General features: G+C 40.6%; 1 protein-coding gene across 1 annotated transcript in view; it reads left to right on the top strand.

Moving 5' to 3' along the window:
• Nucleotides 1-5,958: 5,958 nt before the first annotated feature.
• The window catches only part of chd7 (chromodomain helicase DNA binding protein 7), a gene marked incomplete at its 3' end in the record, with an annotated part of 52,051 nt that continues 47,922 nt past the window's right edge, over nucleotides 5,959-10,087 (top strand). The window contains 1 exon segment of the mRNA XM_035670904.1: nucleotides 5,959-6,266.

Here is a 10,087-nt window from a genome sequence, read left to right as displayed (position 1 = left end):
CTGATGGGAATATCATTAGTTTGGTCATATACCAAAGTATGAATGAACTGGACAAAACATTTTTCATCTGATGCTTGTGCTAAATGAAAAGTTTGAGGGTTACATGGTACTCCATCCAATAGTTGGATAAAAGTGTATGAATGATGGATTATTGTAAGCATCCTTCAATAACATATTACCATTTCTAACTGCAAATGATTTACTGACTCATTAATTGCAAATAGTAAACCATGTTGTCTTAGCAATTGTCATGAAATGTCATGTGAATGGTCGTTACCTCCGGTTTAAAGGGTTGGTTCACTCAAATTGCAATAAAAAGAAAACAAACAGGTGCCCGGTTAGCTCAGTCGGTTAGAGTGGCGACCCATGTACGGAGTTGCATGCAGTGGCCCAGGTTTGCAATCCGAACCTGCGGGCCCTTTGCTGCGTGTCATCCTCTCTCTCTACTCCCCTTTCCTGTCTATCTTCAGCTGTCTGTATCGAATAAAGGCAATAAAAGGCCCAAAAAATAGCTAAAAAAAGAAAACAAACATATTTTCACACTTTGACACTGTGCAGATAGTTCTAGTTTTACTAGATCAAGTTTTAAGATTAGCTTCCTGAAACTGTCCCCAGTCCCTCCAGTCGATAAACTACATTTTATTTTCCATTTTCTCAATTTGGGTGAACTGACCCTTGATGGTTGTAGGTTACAATTTTACCATTACACTATAACCAACAGCGCAATGAGTTTAGTCTTTGAAATGTTAAATTTCTACCTCCTGGATCATACATTTAGCCATGCGTGGCTCTAGGTGTGGCAGTGTTGGTGCCACTTTGGTCCAGACTGAAACGTCTTAACTACTAAATGGATTTCCATGAAATTTTGTACATTCATTGTCCCCAGAGGATGAGTCCACTGATTTTGGGGACTTTTAGCTTTAGCCTGAGGTTGACATTTGTGATTTTAAGTGAAACTGTCTCAACGACTTTTCGATGGATTGTTATAAATTACATTTCAATTTATCAAATACTTTCATGTATGACTAAATACCTGCACAACTAATGACATTCCCACCAGCCTTGGGCATACTTGTGTTTACCTGCATAGCATCAGCATGTTAGCATCACAGCAGCATGCTGTCGTTAGCATTTAGCTCAAAGCACAGCCTCATGGATGAAATGCAACAAAGGGCCACAGGTCGGATTTGAACCCATGGTTGCAGCTGCAAGGACTCGCCTTGTCTCCACCAGGTGAGCTATAGGGCGCCCCAAATAGTTCAAATTAGGTTTTTATTTGTAAGCAGCATTCTAACATTGTAGCTCTCTGAGGTGAAGCTAACTAGCTAAATACACAAGCCTTAGCACTCAATTCGGATTATTGCTCGGATCTGATTTTTTCAGTTTGGCTGTTTTTAACATTAACATTATTTGTTTAATGTGATCCATATCAGCTTCCAGTGTGAACAGGTCAAAGTCCCGACGTGACCCACATAATGAATGTCAAGCTAGAGGGATGTAAAAATCACCTGAATTCTGATCTGACTGTTTACACTGAGGTCACACTGCAACAAATCAGACCTGTATCTGATTGGGATCACATATGAAAGTGGCCTGAATCCGAATTGAAAAGATCAGGTTCCATGTGATTTGTGCTGTTCACGCTGTCATGGAAAATAAAACAGATGTCAGATTTGGGCAACTTTTGCCTGCAGTGTGAATGTAGTTATGTTGAATGACAGTGCTTCATATTTTATAAACTGAACACATGCTTTGTATGTAAAATCTTAAACTGTAGGTAACAAGTTGTCAGATAGGTGTAAAGAAATGCAGTAAAGTCAGTAGAGTCGCCAAAAAAAGAAAATACTCCAGTAGCACCACTTAAGTGAGGCTGATCTTAGCTGATATTGCTTTAGTGTCTTATAAGCCCATAAGAGCTGGGCAGCATAGGATGGTGCAGGACACTGAAATAAATCAAATAATTCAATCAAAAAACTACTTAAGTAAATGTATTTTCCATCAATGGGTACCAAAAGGGAATATCACTGCAGTCACCAAATGTTTGAAAAGCAAAGCCATTATCAGCTCATTGTGAGCTACTTTCCTGGAATTACCTCTCCTGGAAAAGTTTTATTTCTGCACAGAGCTGAAGACAAACACTCAATAATGGAAAAATAAACATCAAATTGCTGTCAAAGTGCGAGCATCTACTGCACATTCAAAATACTTCAATGTTTTCTACCTTTTCAACCCTTGTTACCCTGACCCATGTTGGCAAACAGTGGATAAGGGTTAATTTATAGTGTATGAAGGAAATGAATGAGTTGTCTGTCTGTGAGTAGCTTTACAGGCAGATTAAGCTTTTGGTAATGCAGTCTAGACTTTCACATCTGCACTTTCAACTTCTTAATCACGCTATGATAACAGAACTGTGAGTGTAATAAAAGCACACACAATGTTCACGCTGATGGATTACCTAACTCGTGCAAGTTTCAAGTCTCTGCATGTTGATTTTCAAAACATACTGAAATGATCTGAAAGCAGGGGCCGTCTGGAAGGGAGGGAAGTCAGCAGAAATGTAAAGTATGTTCTATGTGGTGAATGGGAGACAAAATGCAGAAACACTACGGTCCGTGAGAATGCACTGAGGATGACTTCCATGTAGAAAATGTCTTTTCTCATGAGAAAAGTATGTTTATCTCAGCGTTTTCTGTACGTGGTTTTCAAAGTAGGGTCCTGGAACACCCAGGGTTCATGGAGAGCGGTGTGCGAACTATACCACGGTTTTTGGGGGCGCTTACTTTTGAGGGGGGCCATTCACAAAGAAACATTCATAGCTGCAATCATGGCCTACTTGCTTTAGTGACATACATACATCAATAACATCCTAATTTATGCATGATCCATATTGATAAAGCGTATTGTCAATATTTTAGAGACTCCCGACAATTGCACAAACCATGTTTTCAGGGGAGCCTCTGTCCGAGCTCCCTCTGGCTCCCCTGTAGTTCGCACTCTGCTTGAGACAGTTCCAGGGTCTCCAGCAAAAAGGGGCAATCATTTATTTTCACTATAACTCCGTCCATAAGTAACCCAGTGACAGAATGTGTGACTGCTATAGTCAGGGGTTTCATACACTTTCATTAATATCTTAAAGCAAAAATCCTATCAGATGGAGGACAAAATCTTATCAAATGGGGGTTTTAAAAGTTTGAAAACCACTAATACAACTTATACATGTATGTGTTAGGAAGAATGTGAAATGTGCTGTTCTTTCAGAGAAAGGAGGAAGTCAAAAAGTAGACAAAGTGTGTGTGTGTGTGTGTGTGTGTGTGTGTGTGTTTAAAGGCCACTCTCCTGAGGGCCAGATTTTTACGATAAGCAAATAACTGATTGTGTCAGGGACATCCGCATTACTGCCAGTCCCTCATGTGCATCATCATTTCATTTTAGGTCAGTCCTAATTGCTATGGTACTGAACCAACTTTAGTGTATCCCTGCCACTCCACATAGCCTCATGTGGTCATCAGCATACAACTCCTATTATATATATATGATATAATGATTTGAGAAGTAAAATAAATTAACTTATCTAAAATTTAAGATACACACTTCAGGTCTAACTCAGACTCTAGCCTGAACTTTAGCGTTTAGCATTATACTCCTGTAACACTGACTTATGATGGTCAGTTTTGAAGAACCGATCCAAATCATTTGTATTCCAGGTATTTTTCTTCCTTGTCAAAATCTGCCACCTACATTACCCACAATGCAACACGGCTCGATTCACGTGACTGTACCGATCAGGTAGGTTATGCTTGTAGCAGCTTATGTAGCCTTGAAGCGCTATAGCCTCAAGCAGAGATGTGGAGCAGATGTCTCATAAGCTCATTTCTTTAAAACTCAATACCAAAAGACTTCTGTTGTTTTCAAACCGCCCTGACTCAAACCAACGCTGACTCAAGTGACATCACTTGAGGACGTTTATCAGATTTCACACAGCTCCCTCTGAACCCACAAAAGGCTTTATGCAACTCCTTTCACAAATGCACTAGAACTCCCCAACTCCTGTAAACAGACATTGATGTATAAAATAGAAAAGTGGAATATGAACCTATCCTTTAATTAATGTAAAAACAAAACATTCAGGTATGACAGACATAAATGGTGCTCAGTGATTTCATTTTTCTACTAATCCATGCATGCATGGACAGTTTGAATGCTAGATGCATTCTGTATACGGGACTTATAGATTTATGCATTCATGATGTTCAGAGAAAAGAAACTTATTTTACATTACAGACCTACTCATCTCTTTTATAATCAGCACACAAACATTCAAATACAGTTTCCATTTCCTGCTTGCTTGACACTTTTCCTGTTTGCACAATCATGGCAATAAAAGGTCTTTGACCCAGTGGAGGTCTGGGAGGAAAGATTAAAGACCTCAATACTGACATTTTATTAATTTTGGTCTTATTGCGGTCATTTTATTCACAACATAAACTTTTAACAAACTGTTTAACAACGGATGTCCCTAATACATACATAGGTACATGCAGTATATACATCAGTTTGGTGTCTGGGGCATTTAAAAGACTGGGAATGTTTGCAAGGGCGTATCCAGGAGGTTATCTGCCCAGTCAGAGAGTATTTATAGTTACTTTTTATTTTAATTTTGTTTTTAATTTTTAATTTTAGTTTCAGTTAGTTTCCAGAGTGGATTTGATTGTTTCAGTTTCCATTTCAATTGTTTAAAATGTTTAGTTTTTATTAGTTTAGTTAGTTTATATATATATATATATATTTATAATATGGGATGTTTGTCAGAATAAGTATTACAATACAAACACATTGACTCAGTAATTTAGACCTTAGAATCTCAATAAACATATGCACCAATGCCTCCTCATGCTTGCTGTGTTGACACATGACCACATTGACAAAGACTGAAACTAAAGACATTTATTATGTATATTTTCATTTTAGTTAGTATATAGTTCCAGCTTGTTTTGTTTTCGTTATTTTTTTTTATGTATGTTATGTATGTTAACTAAAGGAATGTAAGAAACTGTAAGATACTGTAATGTTAGTTAAAGGAGATATGAGAAATGGTAAATTATATGTATTTCATGCCACCCCTGTTTGGACCACCCCAGTCAAAAAAGTCTGGATACGACACTGATCGTTGGCGTTCCCTGACCATACACACACAGGAAGGATGCACATTCAAGGACCAGTGTGTAGGATTTAGTGGCATCTGGAGTTGAAGTTTCAGACTACAACAAACTGAACACTGCTGGCGTCTGTAATTCACGACCTGGTAATGAGAACAGGCTGAGAAAGTGTGTAGGAGAAACTACAGCCAGTGTCTGGTTTGTCCATTCTGGGTTACTGTAGAAACATGTCGGACTCCATGAAAGGTGACCCGCAGTGTGTGTAGATAAAATCCGCTCATTCTAAGGTAACAAAAACACAATGATTCCTATTTCCAGGTGATTATACACTAATGAAAACATACCTATGAATATTATATTCCATTAGTGACAATAGATCCTCTAAATGTTACACACTGGACCTTTAAAATGCATCTTTCTATTTCTATTTCTATTTCTCATGGATATAAACGTTAGACCCAAACCAACATCAAACACTTATTTATCTATCGAAATATTAAATTAACAAATAGGATTTATAACTTCTGCATCTTGATAAATTAAGACACATATCACTAAAACATGTTCCCTGCCCAAGAACAGCTCTCTCTTGATACAGGGCTTTCTGCTTTCTCTTGTGTTATCATATCTTTACATCAAAACAATTCAAAAATTGACGGCCATTAATATTTCTTTACCATCCCTACATGAGAACTCACAGAGAGCGTCACACGGGCACGACGGGGTCAGTGACCGCGCACGCCGCCTGTTTATCTGTATGAGAGGTCCTCGGGAGCGCGCCCCCCCTGGCCGAGGAAGGTGAGCGAGTGTCTGGAGGGGAGGACTCGGGAGCGCGACCAGCCGAGGGATCGATCGGATTAAACTCGATTTGAGTGAAATTAACACAAAGGAGAGAAGAGCAACGCACACTAGTCGGCGAGGTCGCGGATGCGAGACACGCCGGAGAAATATCTCATGAAAAACAAACTTGAACTTTTTTCCTCTGTTTATTTATATTTGAAACGAAAAAAGGACCACGGTGGATTTTTTTTTTTTCAAGCAAGCGGAGATACTAGCCCGACTAACGAGGAGTTGATTTGATAAAAAGCCCGAAGTGACCGAGCTTGTTGGGTAAGCTAACAAATGCCCTTTTGAGTGAGTGCATTTTAAATTTTGTCGAGCAGAATTCAGCGCTGGTACGATGTACACACAGTAGGCGCTGATTTTGAATTAAAACCGTTTAACTTATATTGTTTCATAATAGTAAGTTTTCCATACTTTTCCACCGCAATCGGACTCTTTAATCCGGCGTGCGAGTTGGCTTTTCATCCCGATGGGCATTTCATTCAGCGCTAACTCACTGGAAAGCTTATGTTCGGGACTGCTCGTTTATTCGGCTTCTGTTTTATTTTCTAATTTCAGCAGAAAGTCATTGAAGGTCCATGTAGCTGCCATGCCGACATGCTAACAATAGCAAGTTTAGCTCTGCCACCCGCTGCATCGCTCTCTCTCTCACACACACACACACACACATACATACACACACACAACAGTCCCATTAGTTAGTTGAAAAGTGGAAAGAAAAATGTCCAGCACCACACGGAGAGCCTCTCTGTTTCGGGGTCCGTTTGCCCGACAACTTGTTGAGTTCTGTAAAATGAAATATTGAGTTGATTGAGTTTTAAAGTGTGAGTGTTAGCCCAGTTAGCTAATTGTGTTGAAGCTTCTAGGAGACACGAGGTGGCTCGAGCGTAGAGGTGAGTCACTGGCCGACTGAATGAGCGGAGCTGTGAGGGAGATTCCCAGCGGACAATACTTGGCATATATCGCCACAAACGCTTCGCTTGGGTTGAATTAAAATGTTTCTACACAAAAGTAAACACAATAGTTGCATTTCCACTGAATATCTGTGTTTTTATTAGAAGGGGATAGAGTGAAGTGTTCGTAGTAGTCGCTCGTTTTATTGGACGGAAGGGACAGAGCAGTGGAGGAGAGGAGGGGGAGCTGTGAGGCCAGGCGGTCATTCCATACAACCGTGTTTTTCACGTTGTTTTTACCACGTTTTACATCGTAAAACCCCTTTTAAAACGAAACAAAAAGGAGTATCGTCCTTGTGTGCAGCTTTGGCGCAGAGAGAAAAGTGTTTTACTTGAATAAAAACCGAGATGAGCGAATCGCTCCCTGGTCCGGAACGACGTGCGAAATACCGCTGATAGGCTAATTAGCCGTGCTAGCCGCTGGAGGTTAGCCCAGTGCTAGGACACAGAAGTTCAGCTAGCCTGCTAGCCAGCTCTCATCCCCATTGTGTACGGGCGAAGACCACTTACTGCCCCCCCTCCTCCGCCCCGAGCTAGTTGATAACCTGCTCGGGGCGGTTATCAGTCGGTGCATTGCTCTCGGGCAAGGAAATTAACTTTACGCTTCTCTCGGTTCACTTTTTATCGAGGTTAAAACGCAAAGTAACTCTACGTCTTTTCCGCGTTTTGGCTTTTTATGAGAGCGTGTTTGTGTGTTACATTGTGTCCGGCGACCGAAGTTTGGTAACCACTACGGCTACACTTGTTACTCGACGTGGACGGGAGAAAACGCAGCTCCAAACACCTGCCGGTATCCTGGCACTTCTCGCTAGTTACAGCAACACATTTGACTTCACGGGATACACAAACGGTTGTCCTTTTTTCTTTCTTTGCAGTCTGACTTTATTCCGTGTTACTTGTGCTATCCTGCCCTCTTTCTCCATTATGTGTTCTGTAATCGGTCAACTTGCATAATGGTCACCCTGCCGCTCTCGCGCAACTTTGTCGGCGCTCTATATGAGAAAAACGTGGAAAAAAAGTGCTTTATCCACACTTTAGCCATCCGTTCTCACACGGAGGTTTTATTCACAGTCTGACACATTCACTGTACATGTGCGGGTTCGTTATTTTTTCCTCCTCCTGTCTGCCATGGAGCCAGGAGCTGCTACCCCCACAACCTTGTGTTTGTGAGCCAAGATGGCAGCTAGTCCTGTTTAGCGGGCCACAGAGGGAGAGATAAGAGGCCCCGACCACACACAAATACACACAGCACAACAGATGTTCAGCACTATTTAGTCTCTCTCCCGTTTGTCTCTGTCTTTTCTTGTGGTTAAGGTTGAGAGCCCCCCCCCCCTTCAGCCTCAAGGCTTGGTTTGGTAGAGAGGCAGTTGGTCTGGACTAAGCTGGATCTTGGAGACTAAGTTAACCCCCATCCCCCATTTGAATTGCATGTAGTGTAGTAGTTAAATATTTCAAATTCACACATTTCTAAATGGCTTCATTCAGGCAGATTACTGCTAGTTTGGTTCCTTTTAGGAGTGCAGCTTTTTCTTTTTTGGTCCAAACTCAAGCAGGCTGTCCAGTAAGTTTTTATGGTGACCTTGGGGTTGCTTGTCTTCATCCTGGCCTTGATGGGATATGGAGGAAAACTGATGCAAAATAATGTAGACTCAAACATGTGAAACTTTAGGAAGTGTCTCAAAATCAGATGTTGCATAAAAGAGGAACAATTACTTTGCTTTAAACTATTGCTTGGGTGTAATGTGTTAGACCCATTTAACTGCCTAAAGCAAAACCTGGCCCCTTGTTCCTCTTTTGGAAATATTACAACATTTTGTTTGTCCTTTGTGCTCCATACCACAAAGCCTAAAATATGTAGATTTTTGTCACACTTGGAAGTTTCTTGTTTCTTAATATTTCCATTGCCGAACATGTTGTTCCCTACATGGCCTCTCACACGCAGGGAAGTCCCTGCCACCCTACACTCGGGGTAAGGTGTGGGGGATACACACAGAAGTGCAAAGAGTGACCGTTAATTGAGAGTTCACAGAATGATGCAATTGAATTTCCAGTGTAATTCTTTTCTGAACACCCTCAAACTAACATTTCTGACATAACATTTAGCCATGCCACGGCTGTGTCCATTCATCCCCTTTCGGAAGAAGGAAAGAGGCACTTTGTTTGGAACAGGTGTCCATCAATGTGTCATGTTTTTGAATAAGCTGTTCCCTGTTATTTTGACCTATGAATCATTAGTGTGATCTGCTTTGGTTATCTGAACATTTCACTGTGTGCTACCTTCTACTGACCTTTTAACCACCGCTCACTGTTCTCATGCTGGTTCAGGATAGCTCGGAGACTGCTAAAGTTAAAAAGACGAAGCCAAAGACAATATAGGGGGGTGTGTGTGTGTGTGTGTGTGACAGCACTATAACTTGTAATGGACAACACTGATGTTTTGCTCAGCTAGTGATCAGAGTATCCACCAATGTGTTTTGCTGGTTATCTTTTGTATGTATGCAAACACACTGTATATACCGATGTTGGTCGTATGACTTTAGAAAGTCGTTTTGCCCCAGGTTAACTTGTGAGTCGTGCGGTTTCCATCGACACAATCCCCATCAGTTCAGCACGCTCACTTGTATTGCGGCAGGTTAAACTTCAAGCATTAGCACCCACTCGCAGACATGGCCCATTTATGTGACGTAGCGATTCAAATAAATGTTCAATATTTGACAAGAATAGAGCAAGTGTTTTGTCAATAATTTGCCTTTTTTTTTTAATCCTTTATAGTGTGAGGTAAAGTGAGTTGACTGTCCTTACTTACTATGTATACTACTTATGTGAGGACAGTGGTTAAGGGGTTAAGATACAGTGACGTTCCTAAAAAGATGCTGCAGCTGAACCTGGAGTAAAGCCAGCCTTTTGTGCTTCTCATAGATAAATTGAAAGCTGCAGTCTGATAAATCTATATTATTGATTTCAGCCTTTATAAGGTTGCAAAGTTGCAAATACATGAACTTTATGCCAAATGGCTCTGTTCTTAAAACGAAGGTTAAAAGCTGTTTTTTTTTTTTTGCTGAAAGTTTTTGGTTTGATCTTAAACATGGCTGATGAAAAACTGTTTTTATTGGTCATACATTATAATTTGTAGTC

The sequence above is a fragment of the Morone saxatilis genome, unplaced genomic scaffold, assembly GCF_004916995.1.
Source record: "Morone saxatilis isolate NCDOM2014 unplaced genomic scaffold, NCSU_SB_2.0 Contig23, whole genome shotgun sequence".
In the NCBI taxonomy this organism is placed as follows: domain Eukaryota; kingdom Metazoa; phylum Chordata; class Actinopteri; family Moronidae; genus Morone; species Morone saxatilis.
This window is presented reverse-complemented; position numbering and strand designations above follow the sequence as displayed.